This window comes from Hippopotamus amphibius, chromosome 9 (assembly GCF_030028045.1).
Source record: "Hippopotamus amphibius kiboko isolate mHipAmp2 chromosome 9, mHipAmp2.hap2, whole genome shotgun sequence".
In the NCBI taxonomy this organism is placed as follows: domain Eukaryota; kingdom Metazoa; phylum Chordata; class Mammalia; order Artiodactyla; family Hippopotamidae; genus Hippopotamus; species Hippopotamus amphibius.
The window spans coordinates 78,572,786-78,593,732 of NC_080194.1; the positions used below are offsets into that span (position 1 = coordinate 78,572,786).

Here is a 20,947-nt window from a genome sequence, read left to right on the forward strand (position 1 = left end):
CAAGGTCACCCTTGGCTGTCCACTTGCAAATTGGCCACTTGGCATTTTAGAGACTCCTTGACTACACTTTCCTGCAGGATTGGGGGCTGGTGCCTGGTGTTTGGTCCAGAATCCAGTGCCCCTGGGACCCCAGGGGCTATGAAGGTGTGTTATAAGTTAGCAAAAGTCAAAGGGAAGATTTCCTCAAGAACTTGAGTATTAAGGCTGCAGTCGAGGTTGAGTCAAGCAGGGCCAGGGGGAGCCTGATGCCCGGTGACGGAGACACACAAAGAGGGCCCATGGGGAACAGGATTCCTTCTAGAGCCTTCAGCCCACTCCTGGGGCTGTTGGAAGCCGACGCAGGACACTGAAGCGAGAGCCAGATCTCCCTTCCTGGGGGACCATTGAAAAACAGCTGCATTTGGAGGCGGGGGTGGGCAGAGGTTCTGTCAGCCTTGCTGTTCACTTCTGGCTCTGGAGTCACTGAATATCTTTCCAAAGGGCCCATGTCTCTCCTTTCCCGTGGGGGGTGACCATGTCATGGGGATACCAGGGTGTGGAATGAGTACAGGGGCCTTAGGAGCAGCTTGTAACAGCACCTCGGCTCTTGACCAAGGAAATGCTGCCTGGAAAAAATGCAGTGGTTTTACCATTTAGCACACATGGGCATGATGTGCGTGAGAAGGAAGAACGTGATAAATCAAAGGTGACAGGAAGGACACCCTTTTCCTTTCCTGCAATCTGGCTGGTTTCGAAAACCTCCAAGCAGGTCAAGTCTCTTCCAGGCAGGAAGGCAGCCTTTACCAAAGCAATGCTGCCCTGGCAAGACCCCCCCTCCCCCATCCCCACTGGCACCCAGAGCTAAAACGGCCTCCAGCACCAGGCTCCAGGGTCAAGATCACCAACACAGTTACTCTCCCCCGACACCCTTCCCTGCAGTGTCAACCCTGCCTCACAAGGAAAGGCCCAGAACCTGGGCAGCTGCTTGGGCAAGTTCCAGGTGGTGGCAGCCACATCTGTGATCCAGCCCAGCACTGAGGCCTGGGGACAGGTACTCTCTGCAAGCGGCCCAGGAGAGTCAAAGGTCAGACTCACGGCCACGGTGAACCCCAGAGAGATAGTACACCCACCATGCATGGCAGGTGCCTTCTGCTGGCACTGCCCAGGCCGGGCCCCAAATTCCCCAGGCATTTCAGCTTGCCCTCAAAGCAATGATCCTTTCCCAGAGGTCAGCTTACACGATTCTGGTGGCAGCTCACCCACCGGCATTTAATTCCTGCCTCTTCAACCCGAGAAAAGGGAATAAGAATGAACGAAGACCTCAGGGCACCACCTGAAAACGAACCGTAAACCAGGACAAGGACAGCGTGTGTTTTGCAGGGTCACAGAAGCGTGTGTCACCTCTCTGTGTTTATAAGGCCCTGTTCGCCCAGCATTTACGAGATGAAACACTCAAGAGAGAAGTTGCCTCTGATGGTTTTCCAGAGGCCGCAAAGAAGGCCAAGGCCTTGGAAACTTTTTTCCCCACTCCACAGAAAGTTGTTTATGAAAGCATCCCCCAAGTTAAAAATAAGTGGTTGTGGTTTTTAAAATAAAGTTGCTCAAGGTTTCATACCATCTCAAAATGATAAAATTAGCCAAGACACTGGAAATCATGCAGACACACTGTCCATCCCGTGGACGTGTCTCTCCTGCACCATGACTGGCAAGAGGTACAGATGCTGCCTGTCACCTCCAGGGAGGGAGACTCCTCCCATCAAGGGGCAGCATACATGTTTCCGGTCAGTTCTATGTTTTAGATAAATTTTCCTTACATTAAGCTGACATTAATTTTCCTGTAACTTCCAGCCAGCATTGTAAACTGTGTTCTCTGGTGTCACTATAAATACCTCTACCCTATTCCTTCTGTGACATCCTTCAGATCTGGAAGATCCTAGTGTGCCCTGCCCACCCTGCCTCCTCTTCTTCAGGCTAGATCCCCTGGCTTGTCAGACAGCCTCACTTAATAAGCCGTGAGCTGCCTGGAGCGCTTCCATGTAAGGGCGATTGTTGGCAGGGCCGCCACTCTGCCCTCTCCAGCAGCATCCCCCACCTTCCGCTGTGCCCCGCGGTAGTCGTGGATGGATAAGCACCCCTCCATCAGACCGCAGGGGGTGGAGTTAGCTTCCCGGAGGAGAGTGACTCACCTCTGAGGGCCTTTCCCCAGGGAGGCAAAGAAGATGGAAGCCCTGTGAGGAGAAGAAATATGCTTGTCTTTATACCTCTGTGTTGCCAGAAGCTGGCACCTGGCAAACGCTCCTATTTTCTGATGCATGAATGCAGAAAGGAACGAAGGGAGCAAGCAGAGATGAGATGCAGAGACAGAGAAAGGCCTTCCTGGGTTGAAAACCTTTACCCCTAACGTCCTGAATCTCCTGCTCCAATCCCGGAGCCTGTCCAATCCAGCCCCCCGGCTCCAAGGCTGCATTCAGCCCACAGCGATACACACCCCCCTTGCATCCTTCATCACCCCATTAAACCACCATCAGCTCCTCCTCACACCATTCCAACCTCTCCTCATTCCTTCCTCCCCCTTTTCCCATCCCTCCTCAAGCTCACAATCCACAGCCTCATCTACAAACATCCCAGGACATTCCTCTCAGACACAAATTCCAAAGACAGTCAAACAAGAAGAAGAAAAATGGTGGAAGACAGTGTTTTGATTTGGGGGCACCAGCTGTTATCCTTTGGCCCTGGACCAATTTGGGAAGGATCTCAAAGGAGTGCTCATGGGCCTGGCCGCATGGGGACAGAAAGGCTGCCAGGGCTGTGCCCATTGCACAGAGATCCCTGGTAACAAGGATATCTCCAAGGCATCCCAGTGCCATCTGCTATTGAACAGCACGAGGTGCTGTGAGCTGTTAACTGGGCAGATTCATTTTTTATTTTTTCCTCTCTGGAGTAAAAAGAAAAAAGGATTCTGGCCACGGGTGACATATGGACTCTGCAAACGTCAGGCTTGTCTCTATCTACACATGGAAATAACTCTCCAGGCCTCCCTTCTCCACACCCACCTCTGGAGATAAACTGTAATAAGGTATTAACAACTGGCTCTGCTCTTCTGACAGATAAGGGATGACTTTCTTTTAAAGACCTTTGTGCTCTGCTGTTGCCAAAGCCATTTAGACTGCCATCATTAGCGGCTCTGCCTACAATGCTGGCCCAGGCGGATTTCTCTGGAGAAGCTCTATCAATCATGTGCTTCTTGTGGGGAGAAGCTGTCTGAGGCTGGGGTGCAGGAGAGGGGGAGGTGACACTTCACTTGTACAGCAGGGAACTTAGTGTTGGCTTTGGGCCTCAGGTGCCTGACAGCACAGTGGGGAGGGGTAGGCAGATGGGGTAGACGCCTCCCCTTCCCCAAGCATCCCAAGAGGAAGTTGCTCCCTGGCTCTTAGGAGGGATGGCAGAGACTTGTCTATAGAGGGAGAGACGTGAATGGGCCCTGAAATATTCTGAAGCCCTTGGGGAAAGGTCTGGGAAAGGAAGGAGTATTCAGTGACAGCTGAGTTCTGCTCTGTTCCCTTTCAAGTCTTTCATGTTGCAGGAAGCACTTCAGATGGTGGAAAGAAAAGGAACAGGAAGCCTGTGGATGGGTGTGTGAAAGGGTTGGGTGACAGAGTTAGGGAGAGAAGACAAGATTGAGGAGCAGGAGGAGGGAGAGGACAAGGCAGGGTAGAGAGAGAGAGGGAGAGAGAGAGAGAGGGAGAGAGAGAGAGAGGGAGAGAGGGAGAGGACCAAGGCAAAGGAGAGTAAGGGGAGGCAGAATATAAATAATTGAATGTTCTGAGGGGTGAGAGCTTAAAACTACAGATGAATGAAGAAGATCAACTATACTACAATATAAAATAAAAATTAAATTAAATTTTAAAAAGAGGATGAGTGAAGAAGAGAGGATCGCTTCCCTTCTTTTGTTTTCTTTTTTCTTTCTTTTTTTTCTTTTTTGGCCACACCTTGTGGCATGTGGGATCTTAGTTCCCAGACCAGGAATTGAACCCGCACCCCTTGCAGTGGAAGCACAGAGTCCTGACCACTAGACCACCAGGGAAGTCCTACTTCCCTCCTTTTTAAAGGCTAATATTCCCCTGTATGTACATTTCATGTTTTCTTTAGCCCCCCATCAATATCTGTTGATGGACGTTGAGTGCCACTTGTGACAACATGGATGAAACTGAAGGACACTGTGCTCGGTGAAATAAGCCAGACACAGAGGGGCAAATAACGCACGATGCCCCTTATATGAGGAATCTCAAAGAGTCATCAAAACAGAGGCTGTAACTGTAGTCCCTGGGGAGGGGGGGGAAGTGGAGAGTGGCTGTTCAGTGGGTATAAAGTTTCAGTTATGCAAGATCAATTAGTTCTGGAGATCTGCTGTACCGTGTAGGGCTTATAGTCAACAATACTGTGTTGTACACTTAAAATTTAAGAGACTAGGTCTCATGTTGTGTTGTCACTATACATACAAAACCATCAAACAAAAAGAGGGACACAAGGACACCTGCAGAGGTGATGGTAATTCAGTTACTCTGAAAACGGGTTGATGGTGTCGCAGGTATGCACGTGTGTCCAAACTCATCAAATTGTATCTATTCAACACGTGCAGTTTACGGGATATCATCTATACCTCAATCAAGCCCTTAAAAAGAAGGAGGAAGGGACTGTGATCAGGGAAGGCACGCTCAGTCTTTGGGAGAGAAAGGTTAAAAATTGGCAGCTCTTCCTAAACGTCTTAAACTCAGACACATTCCTGGATGAAAATTTTCCAAATTCAAGAACTTTGCCACGCCTTTTTCTGCCTCAGTTGACAGAGTTTAAAAGTCAAACTTATTGCCTAAGTTTTGTGATCTGTTCAAATCAGGTGACTGAAACATCTCCATCTGTTTCTCTGAAAGAGTCCTGGAAGTGTGATGCTCAGACGTCTCTCCCCACACAGCAACCCAGGCTCTCAGCCAGCGTAAACCCTTCAGGAAGTGGGGGGAGCACAAATCTTGAATAAAAGGCAAAACATACACTCAAAGGACCAGGAAGATACATTCTCCTGACCCATGGAAGATGCAGTCAGATACAACTTGGCAGTGAGTGAGCTCAGGAGAAGAGGGGGCCCTGAGACAGGCAGCATTCCAAAGAAGCAGCCTTGCAGACACAATAACCAGAATGATCAGTTTGCCAATTAGGATTTTTGCAGTTGTCTTATTGCTCTGATTTATTTTTAATTACCTAATAGTTTAGTTGGCAACATGAGAACAGGGTATAAATTTCCAAATGCCCCCAAGGCAATGCAGGGAGAAGTCAGTCCTTCTCCCAGACGTGCCCTCCAGCTACAGTCCCCTTGCACCCACCCAGGGAAATGTTGCCACCAGATCCTCTAAAGGGAGACTGTCAGATTCTCTAACAGGCTTGATAAGGACCACTGGCTGATCCCAGAGATGGGGCTTGAAAGGCTCCTCTGTGAAAGTGACACTTGAGTTGAGAGGTGAAGGAAAAACGGGGGTGTGCTGGTGAAAGAAGGAACTGCATGTGCAAAGGCCCTGTGGTCAGTGTGGGCACAGCACTTTGAATGAGATGGCAAGCAGGTAGGGTGGCCCATTCTCAGAGAGTGAGGTGGGGGTGGGCAGGAGCAGTGGGCAGGGATGGCAGGGCTTCCTAGGCCATCTTACGATGGTGCTCTTTAGCCATAGGACTGGTTTAATCCCTGAGGGTTCTGAGGGTATAAGTGACAGATCCATTTAACGTTTTGAAATCATACTCACTGTAACTCCTGTGCAGAGAGGAGCGAGCACTGACGAGGGTACAAACTGTACAGGAGGAGACTGTGTAGTTAGGATATTGCACAGGAAGTCTTAGCTGCCCTGCCCCATGCCTGTTCAGCATCGCCTTTTAGTTCAGCCACGGCCACAGCCATGGTGGACACTCCCAGATGGGCTTCACCTCAAGTGCATCTTTCCCTGGGGCCTCTCCAGGGACACTGATGTTGGGGAAGCTGTTGGTGCACGTGTAGGAATGATCTGAACATGCCAGAGAGTTCGTGCATCCAGGAGCAACCCTCAGCCAGTGGAGAATGGGAGCTGGTGGAGAAACACTCCTCCTGGGCAATCAGGACCCGCTCTTCAGGTCCTGGGTGGGGTCTAGGTCCCATGGCGGCAACTTCACTCATATACTCTTGTATGGACGTTCCTTCTTCTCCCAGTCTGCCTGTCCCTCACTTCTTTTTTTTGTTTAGTTTTTTTAAAGAGAGCTTTTATTTATTATTTTTTGCTATTTATTACTCATTGCTGTGCATGGGCTTCTCTAGCTGTGGCAAGCAAGGGCTACTTTTCATTGTGGTTTCCAGGCTTCTCAGTGGGGTGGTTTCCCTTGTTGTGGAGCACAGGCTCTACACACATGGGTTTCAGTAGTTGCGGCACACGGGCTTCAGTAGTTGTGGCACACGGGCTTAGTGGGATCTTTCCGGACCAGGGATCAAACCTGTGTCCCCTGCATTGGCAGGCAAATTCTTAACCCCTGCATCACCAGAGGAGTCCCCTGTCCCTCACTTCTGAGTCCTGGGATTACTCCTAAATAAGCAATCTGCATGGAAGTCTCTGTAGGCACAGCTTTCTCGGTGTATCCCAAGTAAGATGGGGGCACTTGCAGCTGTCCAGGTAAGACAGGATAGGAGCTTGGACTAGGGTGGACTAGCTACGGGAATAGACACATTGAAAACATATTTGGAAGGTGAAATCAAGAGTCTGATGCAGTCACATCCTCCAACACCACTCTCTCTTCTATTCCCTTTGACATTTGGTGAGACCCATCCAGGCTCACAGCTTGTGTTAAGTCCAGGATGGAGGAGGTGTTTCACAGCTGTGCAAATGGCCACCATATATAAAGGCAAAACTCAGCAGCCATTGCAAAACGAAGGTTACAGGAGATGAAGACGGTATTTCCAGGCAGTCCTTAATTGGTTGGCTTTTAAATGGGGCCTTTGGTAGATATTCCTGGAATGAGCATCTACTTCCGGCAAGATGGCACAGCCACCGTAGCAGAGAGAGAAGCAGCAGTAACAACAGGAGGACATGGAGGGGGAGTGATAGCTGATCATCCGATGAAGATGAAGAAATGGAGACTCAGAGAGATGGGCCATCTTCCCAGGGTCACCTGAGCAGTGTGTGATAAAGCCAGGACCCACATCGTGGTCCAAATGGCTCCAAAGGCCATGATTTTAACAACTACCACCTTTTAAATTTCCCTTTGCGCCAAAGCAGGGGAGGAGCCCTGGCAGAGTCCAGCTGTCTCTATTTACGCTGGCTCATTGGAGCAGTTGACTGTCAGTTAGGTTCTGTTAGATTCTGTTACTTGGTAGATGAGGCTCAAGACTTTTTTTTTTTTTTTTCACGTAAGGGTTTGTTATAAATGTTTTAAGGATAGGATGGCATTACATCATAATTACAAAAATTACAGAATTAACAGATTCATATTGGTTTTTTTTTTAAGCTCTTTATTGGAATATAATTGCTTTACCCTCTTGTACCAGCTTTTGAGGTACACCAAAGTGAATCAGCTGTATTTATACATATATCCCCATATCCCTCCCTCTAAGGCATCACCCATCATCTAATTGATCTCCCTTTGTTATACAGCAACTTCCCACTAGCTATCTATTTAACAGTTGGCAGATTCATATTGTTTATACTTCTAAATTCAGAGAACAGGGAACTGTCTACACATTGTACAAAATCAAATTAAAATTACAAGTGAATTCCAGCTTGAAAGATGAGGTCATTTACCTAATTTTAAAATGCGAACATGAAACATATCACACTATGGTGATAATCATGTCACAACATATAAATACATCAAACAAACATGTTATACACCTTAAACTTACATAACATTATATGCCAATTATATCTCAAGTTTTAAAAATCAATTACTTGATTGACTGATTAATTTTTTTTAAAAAAGAGGCCCTTTGGTGGAAGAGGAGAATGAAGATGACAGTTAGTGTGGCCTTGGCTGGGTGGACCAGAGGCAGCACTGAGCACCTCTCGTTTATTTCTTTAACAAATAACTTATGTCTACTCATTTAATCCTTATAACAACTTCACAGTGTAGGTTCTGCTATTTCCCCCTTTTATAGATAAAGAAACCTAGGTTAAATAAAATGACTTAATAACTTTCCCAGGGAGACACAGGAAGTTGCAGAACTGGGGTTTTCACCCAGGAATTCTAAAATCTCTGTTCTCGCTCATGGCTCCACACTGCCCCTCCTTCAGCCTGCAGACACTGCTGGTCATTTGCTTGGTGTCGGGGTTTAGTTAGCTGCTGTGGGGAGGGAGGCTGGGTGAAATACAAAAATGAATCAAGCATGAATTCAGCCCTCAAGTAATTTATTCTCCCACTGATGTTAAGTGTTTCCATAAATGATGAGGAGAAAATGCAGAAAGTGACAAATGGCTAATAAAAGATATTGACAAAATACTATGGGGCTTCAAAAAAGAGAGCGATTCCAATGTGGGCGTGCAAGGGGATGGGATATCAGTTTGGTTTTGCTGCATAACAAACTGCTCCGAAAGTCAGTGGCTCAGAAGACACCTACCTGTTGTCTCTCATGATTCTGCAATGGGCTGGGATGGGCCAGGCAGTTCTTCTGTTTGGGGTTGGCTCAGAAGTGTTGGGGGATCTAGACGGGCCTCGCTCTCCCACCTGGGGTGACTTGGATGGAGGGGACCTCTTGTCCTCCAGATGTGGTCCAGCCTCACTCTCCTGGTGGAATAAAGGTCCTGATCAACAAGAGAGAGGGAAAGCCCTGATGCACAAGCACTTTTCCAGCCCCTTTATGTGTCACATTGGCTAATAATTCCACTGACCAAAACAAGCCCAAGATTCAAGGCGTGGAGAGTTCCGCCCCCCTTCTGCTAGGATGCGGCAACAGCACATTGCAACAAGACATGCTTAGTGGGATTGGAGAGGTGTGTGGTCTTTTTTATTACAATCAGTCAGGATCAGGGAAAGCTTTACAGAAAGAATGGGCTTTGAAAAACAGCTCGGGCTGTGGAATGTGGCAGATTTCCCATATGTGGAAAAAATCCACAGAAGCTAGAGAGCTGAGGGTCTGAGACAGGCTGGGACCTGGGACCCTTTGCTGCAGTGCTTGCATCTGAACAAATGTCTCCTTGAGCAATAGATACAAAGAAACTATCAGGGACTAAAGATAACTGGGTGCATGAGCAGTTGGGGCAAATTATAAACAATAAGATATAAAAAGACCAAAACCCCAACAGCCACTTCTGAAGATCTGGGAGCAAAAGCAGGGTGCTGCGCATGCCCCCTGCACCCCACACCACCAAAGGGGTGGGCAAACCACCTTAGCCACCACTCCGGCCTGACCCCTGGACACACCCCTACCCTCACCCCATATAAGGAACCAGCTCTTCCCCCTACATGGGAACCTGTTACGTGTTCTTGCCCCTTCACCTGCTGCAGCAGGAGCCCCCAATAAAGCCTTGCCTGAATTTCTTCTGTGGCCTCTGATGGATTTCTATTGGTTAAGGAGGTCAAGAATCCTGGTCAGTAACAGGTTCATAAGGACCAGCAAGGGCTTCATCTGAGCTAGAAGGAAGGTTGGAAAAGAAAGCTGGAGCTGAATCATGGAGGGATGGAGTGATGCTTTTCAGATCTGGGATGGCGGCCAACAGCGTATTAAGAGGTTGATCTCTACTTGCAGGGCACAACCCCTTTCAGAGAATGTGCCCCATCACACACCTGGTGGCCATGACAGCACAATTTTCTTGTTCCTGAAGTCCAAAGAGCGAGCAAAGGACCTGGGGTAGACTGTCTAAAGGCTGCCAACGCTCTACGGTGGCCAGCAAAGGTGAGCTGGGGGGACTGAGGCATCAGTGGCAGAGATCAGATGAAGGGCACACATTGAGGTTAAGTCAAAGCTGGGGTATCCTAAGCCCGGCTCAAATTGGCTGTGTGGGAGCTGAGGGTGAGGAAGCCAGCTGGTAGAGACAGGAGACAGAGTTTTGTGAAGATAAAAACTGACATAATGAGGGATGACTGGTCCCTGGAGCAGCCTCAGGTCTTGATGACCTTCCCATTCATGTATAGGTTTACAAGTCATTCTCTTTCTCTGCGTCATGATTCTGTTCCTGCGTCAGGTGATGTGTGGTCTGTCCTGTATCACATGATGAGTGGTCCTCCCCTTGTGTCCCTGGTTAGAACATTGGTTGGAATAAAATTTTGAAAAGAGGCAGGGCAACCAGGGATAGAAGTATGTCTTGGTCAGGTTGCAAAGCAGGACTGAGGTTGTTCTTAAAAGGAGGTACTCTATCTCTACCTCTCCTAGCAGCTAGATGTACCATAAAGTGAAAATCGAAGCCATCATATTTTCAGAAACATTCTTTGATAGGTAAAGTCTTGAAGGCTTCAAGAATGTTACTTTGCAGTCTTTATTTCTTTAGTTTTTATTTCTTACAAAAAATTTATCAGTTCTCACTCTAGGTGTTAAAGAAGCCAAAAGCCATTTCACTCTGCCTTATTCCTCTTGTAAGTTACTAAGTGCATCCCAGCAGTGGCACAGAAAATACATTTCCCTGGAAACCAGAAATCACACAATAGTCCTCACCCTCCAGAGCCCCATGGGGTAGAGAAATCCCCATTATAGTTGAAACCCGATTATTCTCTTTTTATGTCCCCTCCTTTGCTGTAAATGAGGGCCAGCCCAACTGCCAGAGCACAGAATGACACAGATACAATGTGATGTGTCAACTACTCATCTTTCTCTTTTATGAGCTCAACTTTTATAACTCTGCAGTCAGTCCACTGACAGACTATAAAACTTGGCTTATTGGAAACAGATACATCAACCCTGAGACGTTACTCGTCAGAGACGGATCCAGCCTCTTCTGGACACGAGTCGGTCCTTAGGGAGAAAGCCATTAGGAACGGGAGCCTGAGTTGCATCTCAAGCTGTGTAGGCACCTGTCCCAGGTCACCGTAAATATTGCTCCTTGTGAAAAACAGCCGTGCTGAGTCCTGCCATAAAGTGCGTGACATTCATGGGTTAGAATCATGGCCCAACTGCTCATGAGTCTTATTCCAGGAGAATTCAGAGTCCTCGAATCCAGCCAAATGTTACTGTCAAAAGCCTTTTCTACTCTATTTGTGGCAACAGAAATGTCTCCTCTTTTGAGAACCCAGAATGCTGGCAGCAAGGGCCAGCTCCCACTTCAAAGGAAAAGTTCAAAGCAGAGCCTCTTTGGACTTGAGCACCAGTGGGAGGAGTCAGTCTCATATGCCTGGTCTTCAAGCACATTACATTCTACCCCATCTCTGTCTTACCTTCACTGCAAGCTCAGAAACCACTGCTGTCCCCAGATCAGTCTCCTTATGCACAAATGGGACTCTGAGGTCCTGCAGCCGGAAAGGGTTTGGAAAGTCTCCCTGGTGCCATGGCTTTGTTCCCTTCGGGGGGGGGGGGTGTCTCATTTGGGGGCATGACTTTCTTCCCTCAGCATCCAGGCGCTCAGCTGCAGATGAGAAGCGACTTGGTGAAGTTTCCTGATGCAGGCACCATGGCAAAACATGTCTCCATGGCAACCACAGGGTTACCTCACCCAACAGCATTTAGATGTGACTGACCACAGAAGCATTTTTTTTTCAATGTAGAGGGAGCATCAGCTCTGTCTACAGAGCCAAGAGGGTTTTGCTTTTTTTTTCCTTTGGTTTGTTTTTGGTGTTATATCCTCCTCTTCAGAGTTTTTGGGATAACATCATATGTTTGGGGAGCATTTTGTATATAGACAGCATTTCCCCCCGTGCCTCTGCCTCAGCACACAAAGATATCTTTCCTACAAAAATAAGAGGAATTCTTCTAGGGAGACGTGTCATTATTCATCTCTGCTCTAGTCACTGCCTGTTGCCAACAGAGTTGTTTTAATGTTTTGAATCCAGAATTCCTACTTTCTCACAGCCTCCGCAGGATCTGGCCCACTCAGCACTCGATGGGGTTTGCTCATGGGAAACCCAGGTGCTTGGGATGGGGGTGGGAGTGACTGCTGTCCTCAGACTGAAATCGTTAATTCAGGGCACACACGTGGTCGGCACTCCTTCACTCCGTCAGCCTGCAGGGGATCAGCAGTATTGGGAATGATGTCTTCTGTCCCTCTGGGCTCCCCAAAGAGCTAACTTAATTCTTGGGAAACGTTGGAATAAAAAGATGTCATTCCTCTACATCACTGGTTCTCAACCTGGGAAGAGGAGGGATTTCGCCCCCTGGGAACAATGGATAACTTTCTGGCTGCATGACTGGAAGAGGGGTGCCAGAGGTACCTAGTGGATAGAGGCAGGGATGCTGCTAAACAGGACAGCCCTTCCCCCAACAATAAATGATCCAGCCCCCAATGTCACTAGTGCTGAGGCTGAGAAACCCTGGAAATCCAGCAAGGTGTGGCTTCAGGGCAGTTCAGGTCTCTGTTATTAACAATGGGAGGACAAGCCGTGGACCATTTATTCACTGTATGAATAGATGCCTCCACACGCATCCACTCGGGCCTTCCAGTACACAGAAGGACTTCCTTGTGACTGGAGAGTTTGCAGTGTATGTGAGTCCTTCCTGGAAAGCCTCTTCTCTGAATTATGATCTCAGTCTATGTTGTTTCCCACTGCCTCTCTATTTGTTAAAATTCCTCTCTGCATGATTCACATGAACATAAATCCTTCCTTTAAGGTCTAACCAATTAGACTCAGAGAAAAGTAGATCCTTCACTTAAGAGCCGTATGTTTACTTCCAGTCATTCTCTCTCTCTCTCTGGAAATCTTAGGACTTCTGGAAACAGGGCAACAGATGAAGTAGTCTTCAGAAGCCCATCTCATGGCCATGTCTAAAATCTACTGTTCATGTTTAATTGGCATTTCTTTGCTATCAGTAGTTTTGCTAGTCATATGTCCTAGAATTATTACCTAAGATGTGATTTGTATGCTGAATAATACGGCCAACATTTTTTTGTGTTCCTCAGAAATGGGAATAGGAGGAAGCATGAGAGGAGTTTAATTCCTGGGATCCACCAGCATCTAAGCCAGCAACAGGGATGGAACCAGACAAGTTCTCAGAATAAATTGCTCCAGTTTCCACCACTGGCTTTCTCACCAGGACCACTTTCATTCCAAAGCATGAGTGGCTAAGTCATATCAAGGCAAACTTAGGTCAAGATTACAAATATCTAGGCCCTCTGAATGCCATCCCCGCTTGCTCACCTCCATAGGGAGGATGATGTCAGGCCAAGGGAAGAAGCTTGCTCCGTGGGCTCTCAAGACAGAGTGGACTGGGCCAAGGTTTAGGGCTCCAGGCCACCAAGACGGCGGTCCTCTGGGAAGCACCACTGATTGGAGAGGATGATCTAGAATGTTTCATAGTGCTTCTGCCCCAGCTACTCAGACATCACATTTAAGAAAATGTTCAAGGTGCTAAAGCAAAGAAAGCATTTTAGAAGCTGATATAGATACATGAACGAGTTACGTAGATACACAGAAGAAGATAATCTCAAGAAGTTACAGCAGTTGAGCCTCATCTCACAGTGGAAATTTTTTTTTAAAGATCGTATTAGTGGACTTTAAATTCATGCTTAGATTCCCTCTGGGGCTGAGGGTTTATTGCGTGGATGTAGCACAGCAAGGCCTACACTCCGTACAAGCTCCAGGACTCAGCACAGCCACACCTGAGATGGTGAGAGGCTTCATGGGAGCATTGCCCACTGATGCTCAGGGCAGAGTCTGCGCCTGACAGGCCCACCTTCGCTGGGGGCACCACGTGTTCTCACTTCCAAGACAGGAATTGATGGGTTTATTTTATAGCTTGAGCAGAATTTGTTTCTTGCACCAACTATGACCCAAGCAGCAGGGTTGGTCTCACTTGACACACCCGCCGCCCCCATCCCTTAGCCACTTCTTGTAGCTATAACCTCCTGAGCCCCTGTCGTCTGGGGTGGGGGAGGGGGCAGGCCCTTGGTGCTTAAACCAGGGTCTGGTTGAAGGTCTTCACCACTCACGGCCCTCACTCCTCACCTGAACTGCTGTTACCCGCAGAGGATGCTCTGGTTTAGAGGAATAGAGCCCTTTGTAGCAGAGGGAGAATTTCTTGCATTTTCCTTACAGAGCCTGTCAACAGCTTTGCTGCACACGGCCCTGGAGGAGCTGAGCTGGCCCTTGTTTAAGGAAAGCCAGCAAATCCACGCAGATGTTTTTCTGAGAGCTGTTCCGACCAGGGCTCAGGGATTTCTCCCTGCCTGGTATCACATAGCACGGGGGAGGATGGGCTTGCTCCTTGTGGAGCAGGAAGCATATTACATGAAATCAAAATGTAAGTGTGTTCTTTTTGGATTAGGCCATGTTTTTCTCTTCTGTTTTTCTTTATATAACCTTATCACTCAGCTCCTTTATTTTTCCCCTGCACCCTCCTTGGCTCCCACGCCCATTCTGGTCTGCAGGATAAACTCAACCCACTGGGCACTCTGAGTGGCACAGTTTCTAGCTCCACTCCAACCTCATCTAAGTCCCACTGAGGCTTTACTGAATTCATTTTCTTATCTGATGCAGAAATCCTACTCCACCTGGTTTTTCAGATCTCAGACTTCTGACTTACCACCCAAGAGGCCAGAGAGCAGGATGCTTGGTCCACAGCACAGCCCAACTCCTGCTCCCAGGGTGGTGAGCATTGTCTTCCTCTCGCTGCCTGCCCTTCTCAGCTGCCCACCTCCCCGACCAGAACCTGCCCTGTGCACAAGCATCTGATGTGCTTTGAGGGGCGAAACAGACTCCCCACACCTAATGCTTCTTTAACAGCGTACAAGGCATTTCATTTCATAATTTGAGATGAAACCATCAATGCGAGTTCCCTGGGGAGAGGAACACAAACCAAATTCATGATGAGGCACCAGTGGTCTCGTCTCAGCTCAAAGCAGAGGTTTGTTTGTGTTTGTTTGCAAGCCTGCTTGGGTTTAGCTCTGGGCCTCTGTTTAAGAGGGTTGAGGGCAGTGGGACAACAGAAGAACAGAGAAGCTCTGGTTCCTAAAAAGGAAAGGCTGATGGGAGAAAAGGCTCATTTCCTTCACAGCTTTGATTAAGTTTCCTGTACTAACCCTCCCCTCCCCAGGCGTCTCCTGGTCCATACCCTGCATCAGCCCGACCTGAGCGGATGGCCACATGGGCTCTTTCACCCTGTCTGCCTCACAACCATCATCTATCCATTCTTTAGTTTCCTACAAAGTGCTTTCCCTGAAATTGAGAAATGATCCTGTGTCCCAGAAGACAATGGTTTTGCTTCTTCATAACCAAGAAATCTTGAAAGGATCAGAAGTAGAAGGAGAACACAGCAAAGGAGGGAAGAGCCCTGGGGGGAGGAAATGAAAGGCAGGGTGAGAACCTGTTGAAAACTCAAATTAGCTAAACGGTGCTAAATAAGCTTAAATAACTGCATGATGCATCTTTGGGCTGGTCCTGGGCCTGCTTGGTGGCTCACGCATTCCTCCTCACACCCTATGTGCTCCATCTCTCAGGGGCCCACCCTGCGGGCTATGTTTCTCAAACTCCTGTAACAGCTGAGTTCTGCTGGGTTCAGTCATTGGGGTGCCAGCCAGAGATAGGAAGGCAGAGGGAGAGGAGGAAAGTGGGGAATCTCCTCCCCACTTCTCTGCCTCATACAATTTGTGTGTCAGTATTTCTTATTGCTGGCAGGGAAGCAAAACAAAACAAACAAATCCACTGTACAGAGAACTCAGGCTTTTATGACCCAAATCTTATAGGAGGGATGGAGAGACCTCTAGAGAGAGCATTGTCTCTGTCCTCACATCATCCCCAAACACACTCACCTCCTTTCTTTGGGGGTTTTTGATGGGCACTTCCTGCAGGTAGTGAAATCAACCTTCAACTCCACCTCCCATCAAGGCCAAATTATATGGGCACTTCAGTTCCAAATCAAACGCCGTGAGCGAGCTGCTGCCTTCCGCTTTAGAAAATCTAACATTTAGATTCCTCTACTTCTTCTCATGATGTCGCTAGGCCTGTGTGTAGAACAGTCATACTAGTTTAAAATGTGTCCTGCTTTTACAATTCTACCAGCTAGTTTGTACTTGTCAATCCACTCAAACCAAGGGGGTCATTTTATCACTCCATAAAGAAAAAAGTGATGCTTTGCAAAGTTGCTGCCCTGTTAAACGCTATTCACAAAAAAAAAAAAAAACAATTGAGTGTCTCTCATTTCGGTGATTAGCTCCTGGCGCCTGGACTCTGGATGTTGTAAGAAATGTGGTAAGAAATTGGAGATAGAAATCTCAAGTCCTAATCCTCCCACCCTAAACACTCAATCCAACGTTTTATTTTATTTTACTTGGTTTTATTTGCCTTTCAAGCTCTGAAGTAGGTTTGTACTCTAAACAGCTGACTCACTGTGTGTCATGCTATGGATAATTTTTCAGAGCAGGGGTCCTGGGGAGGAGGGAGGAGGGAGGAGGAAGTCTGAGAATGTGGAATGTTGTCCGTCCACCCCATCTTCTAGGTCTTTCGGCATCTTTGGTCCGGTTGTGGCTGGGAATTGTTCAAGGAGCAGATTATAACCTAGGGAGTCAGATTTGGGAAAACATATAATGTCACTCCAACCCTCCAACTGCCTCTCTCAGCCTGCAATTTTTTTCTGAAAACAGTGGAGTTGACAGTGATGTAAGAAGAAAGCTAGGAGAGTGGATTGGCACAGAAGTCAAGGGTCTTTCAGAAAGGAGATTATTCCTAAAATAGCTTTTCCCTGTAGTGGCCTCTCTCTCCTTCTTGTTAGTACAAAGGTCCTAAGCAGTGCAGCCACCCCAAGGAGCCCTCACAGCTCCCACTCCTCCCCTAGTTCTGCACCCTGACCCCCACTACCAGCTGGAATTGCTCTGTTAAAGGTCACCTCCCACGGTCCAGTAATTAAATTGAGGGACAGCTCTGCCTTCACTTCCCAGATGCAAGTGCAGGTTTGGACTACACTGTGTATCTCCATCCTTCCTTTCTCCATTCTGTCACTCTCTTCTTCCATCCCAGGCCAAACACTCTCAGAGGCTATTGCAAATGTCTCTCCTCCTTCCTTAGTCCAACAGGACTAAAGCACTGTGGGGGGCAAGGCATTAGGGAATCTGAGCCAGATGTCTGCATTAGCCTTTTACTGGCTCCCAGTTAGAGTTTTGCTTCTGTTTGCACCACCAGGGACACCTGTGCCAGAGTAGAAGTCACACATTGTAACTGACCTGCTCAAAACTCTCCCACTCTGTTTTGCTCACAGAATACGATAAACACGACTGAATCTGGCCCCCAAGTCCTCCTCAGCCTACATTGCAGCCCTGCTCCCTCACACATCTAGCTCCCGGCTGGCTCACCACATCCTATAAAGCTCCTCACTCCCCATCTCCACCCACTCATGCGCACTCTCCCTGGTCCCCTCTCTGCTTCAGGTCCTAGTGAGAATCCAGCCTCCAGTGTGAAGCTTGTCCCCAATCCCTTCAACGGATGCTGTTGCTTCTTTTTTAAAAACCCAGAGAAAATTTCCCCCTTAAAATGAGCAACTATATGTTTAAATTTTCCATGCAAAATAAACATTTTTTAAAAGGAAGTTATAGCTTAACTTCCCCTTGACAAGCCCGCCCAATTCCAGGCCCTCCTGACACATTTATACACACATCCATGGATGTAACATGTGCAGTGCAGGTGGGGGCTGCCACTTCTACTGCTGGCACCATTTTACTTGGTTGGAGACCACTCCTCGGGATGTTGGGGTCTCTGGCTTCTCATTTGACTTTGCTCCTCTCTATCAAATGTCTTTTAGAAATTTCTAATAATTTCTGGTTAACTGAAGTCATCTCTAATTTGCAGTCCTGTTAGGAATTTTTATAGCTGGTGATATTGCACCTTTCCTGTCAGTTTTAGGGCAGGAGAGAGAGGAAACCACAGGGGCTCTGTTTCCCATCTTGATGGTCTGCCCACCCTTTGTTTTAGTTCAATATTTTGCCTCAAAACATTTTTGCTCACAATCCCCTTCACAAGGGGGTCTCTGGGGTTTTCTGTGATACCTAGCTAGAGTGTCTGGCAGGAGCTCAATAAGTACACACAGTTTCAATAAATGGTAGGAACATTTTTTTCCCACCCACATGACTCAGTACCAATAGTATGGTGCTAGGAAGCTCTGATTGCTGTCAGGGACTCCTTTCAACATGGATGCTTTCTTAGATGGTCTTCCCTGTTTATCTTTATTTTTTATAACTGGAGAGTTTTGGTCTATTTGGTTACAGAACAGAGTTTTTTGGCCAAAAATGGAGACAAAGTTACAGGAAGGAAAGGAGTAGCCCAGAAGCAGAAGTGGCCTTAAGAGCACAAACTCCACTCTGCTTGATCCCTAGAAATTCAGAGAGATGTTGGGGAGAACTTCAGAAATCCATAGGTAATGGGGTTGGAAAGTTCCTGCTATTGTACCCAATCTCAAAAGAGGCAAGGAAGCCTTGGCTGACATTAGAAAACCAAAAGCAGAATGCAAAATTACAAATACACACAATTTATCCATCTTTTTAAAAAAGCTGATCTATCACAGCTTTCCTATACAGATATAGACCATATATATGTATATGTATATATATACACATATACACACACACACACACACACACATATCTCAGAAGACAGGATGGAATGTTGTGAAGAATAAATGCCCATGGTTAGATAAGTCTGACTGAACGAGCATACTTTTCAGCCTTCCTTCTCCAATCCCCCCAAAATCTATGTTTTTAAATCTGGAACAGTATTGGAGAAAAGAAAGGAAAGAAGAAATAACTAACATAAAGGAGTTTTTAAAATAGCAGCTACATAAACTAGAGTAGAAAGGATCTAAAGCCGTGAAAATTTTCAAATCCAATTAACAGGGAGAAAGATAAACCACTTTTAAGGGAGTGAATTTGAGAGAATATATTAGTAATAAAGTATTCTAATTATATTTAGGAAAAAATTCATTTATGTCATCAGTGTATTTAATGGCTTTAAGGTAAAGGAAAGTTATAGGATTTATGTGTTATTACGCAAAATTGTAGCAGCATGCGAATTGAGTGATAGATCTCTGCTTATCAGTTACTGAGCCCCTGGTGGAAATTCCAGCAGGATGGACCCGGCCAGTCATCTCCATGCTTTCACAATTAATATTCTCCCCTTAGCCAGATCCTCTAAATTCTGATATAAAATGGACTTTGATGATTCTGAGTAAGGCCAAAATAAATATCCATTGTAGGTGAGATTTTTGGAAATTTGGGGTAAAAGAGAGAAGGCTCCATAACTTCCTTTTTTAAAGCATCACCCGTCTTATAAACCTTTACCACCTTCTTCCCAGTTCTCCTTCCAGAAGGACCCTGATATGTCGTTCAAGCATGTTTCATACATCTAAACCAGCACCTGAAATATCAGGTTCCTCAGGCTGATGTGAAAGCAGCTTGTAAGCAACACGAAGGCAGAAGGTTCGGGAGGAAACCAAAGCTTCTGTGTGAGTTGTCTAGCAGCCTTAAGCAACTGTTGTGACAGACATACCAGAAGTCTTTGAGAAATCTCATTTCCCTCAGTGCTTTCTAGAGTTTAAGAGGTTGAGCCAAAATGTGCTGATTTACACTTGCTGGGCGTTGGAAGCATGTAAAGTAGAAAGGATTCTATATTGGGTGTCAGCCCAGGACCCGGTAGGCTCACAGCCGCTTTCTGACCATAGACACGGCAGTTTCCCCAGGCCTCAGGTCCCCATCTATAAAATGAAATCAGAGTTGTATAAACAAGGCTCTGGCCATTGCTTCACGGTCATTGTAACAGTTCATCTGCGGCACAATCCTACGTGGTGTGTATATTATCTCCACTTTACAGAGCATTTCTTTTGGGTTTTTTGTTTTGTTTTTTAAATTTTATTGAGGGACTTCCTTGGTGGTCCAGTGGTTAAGACTCTGCACTTCCACTGCAAGGGGCTTGGGTTCAATCCCTGGTCAGGGAACTAAGGTCCCACATGCTGCATGGCCAAAAAAAAAAAAAAAAAAATTATTGAAGTATAGTTGAATATAGAGCATTTCTAACATCCCTACTCATTCTAATCTCATTTCAATATTTTTAGATTCTAGATAAAGTTTTATATCCATTTGAATTCTTATTTTTCTGCAAAGTTACTTGAATTTAATTTTAAAGGGTTTATTATAGGCACTTCTAAAATTAAGAGAAGTAATTACTCAATGGACTCAGGAAATGAGATCGCTAATTTGGATGCTAAAACAGTTTCTGATTACACTGATGAACCCTCTATTCTTCCGAAATTCACCAACAACTCATTTCTCTGCTTTTCTCCAGCTTGAGAGACTTGATTCATCTGCACTCTTCACAGACTAAGCTTCAGATGTATCATTATGCTGACCTCTGCACATACAGCTCAGGATCATTTCAGACAGAGGGATGCGGCAGTGCTGGGCTTCTCCCCATCTCCAGTGCTGAGTGGGAAGTCAGCACAGGCATTTATGTAGGCCTCTCCCAGAATCGTGGAAGGATGTCTCATGTCAAAGTGTAGCTGACTGGGGTCTTTAACCAGGGGCTGATCATGGCTGGACTGCTGATCCTCTGGATTTTTCAGCAGGTGCAAAGTAGGGAATAAGCTCTCAAGTCTGAAGTAAATGAGAGAAGCCCCAGAGATGAGGCTAACATTGCTCAAGTTTTAAAAGACACTTATTTTGAAGCACCTGCAATTTGGAATAATTTGAAGGACTTCAATTTCAGGCTCCTCTCCAGTCCAAGTCCAGGAGGAATCCTGGGGTCTGTGCGGCCACTTGGGAGGTGATAGAGATGCTAAAACATCTATTCTTGGGAAAGTCATAGCCAAAAAAAACCTTCCAGGCATCTCTAGATGTGATTCCTCCTAAAATCAGGG

General features: G+C 46.7%; 1 long non-coding RNA gene across 11 annotated transcripts in view; it reads right to left on the reverse strand.

Moving 5' to 3' along the window:
• Positions 1-20,947, reverse strand: part of LOC130860643 (uncharacterized) — a 78,351-nt gene that overhangs the window by 37,752 nt on the left and 19,652 nt on the right. For 9 of the 11 annotated variants that reach the window (XR_009055495.1, XR_009055494.1, XR_009055492.1 and 6 more), the window contains 2 exons: positions 15,864-16,608; positions 8,594-8,760 (listed from right to left, as the gene is read on the reverse strand). This is a non-coding gene — a long non-coding RNA (uncharacterized LOC130860643). The remainder of the gene's footprint in view (positions 1-8,593; positions 8,761-15,863; positions 16,609-20,947) is intronic. The other 2 variants (XR_009055487.1, XR_009055490.1) reach the window with 2 other exon arrangements.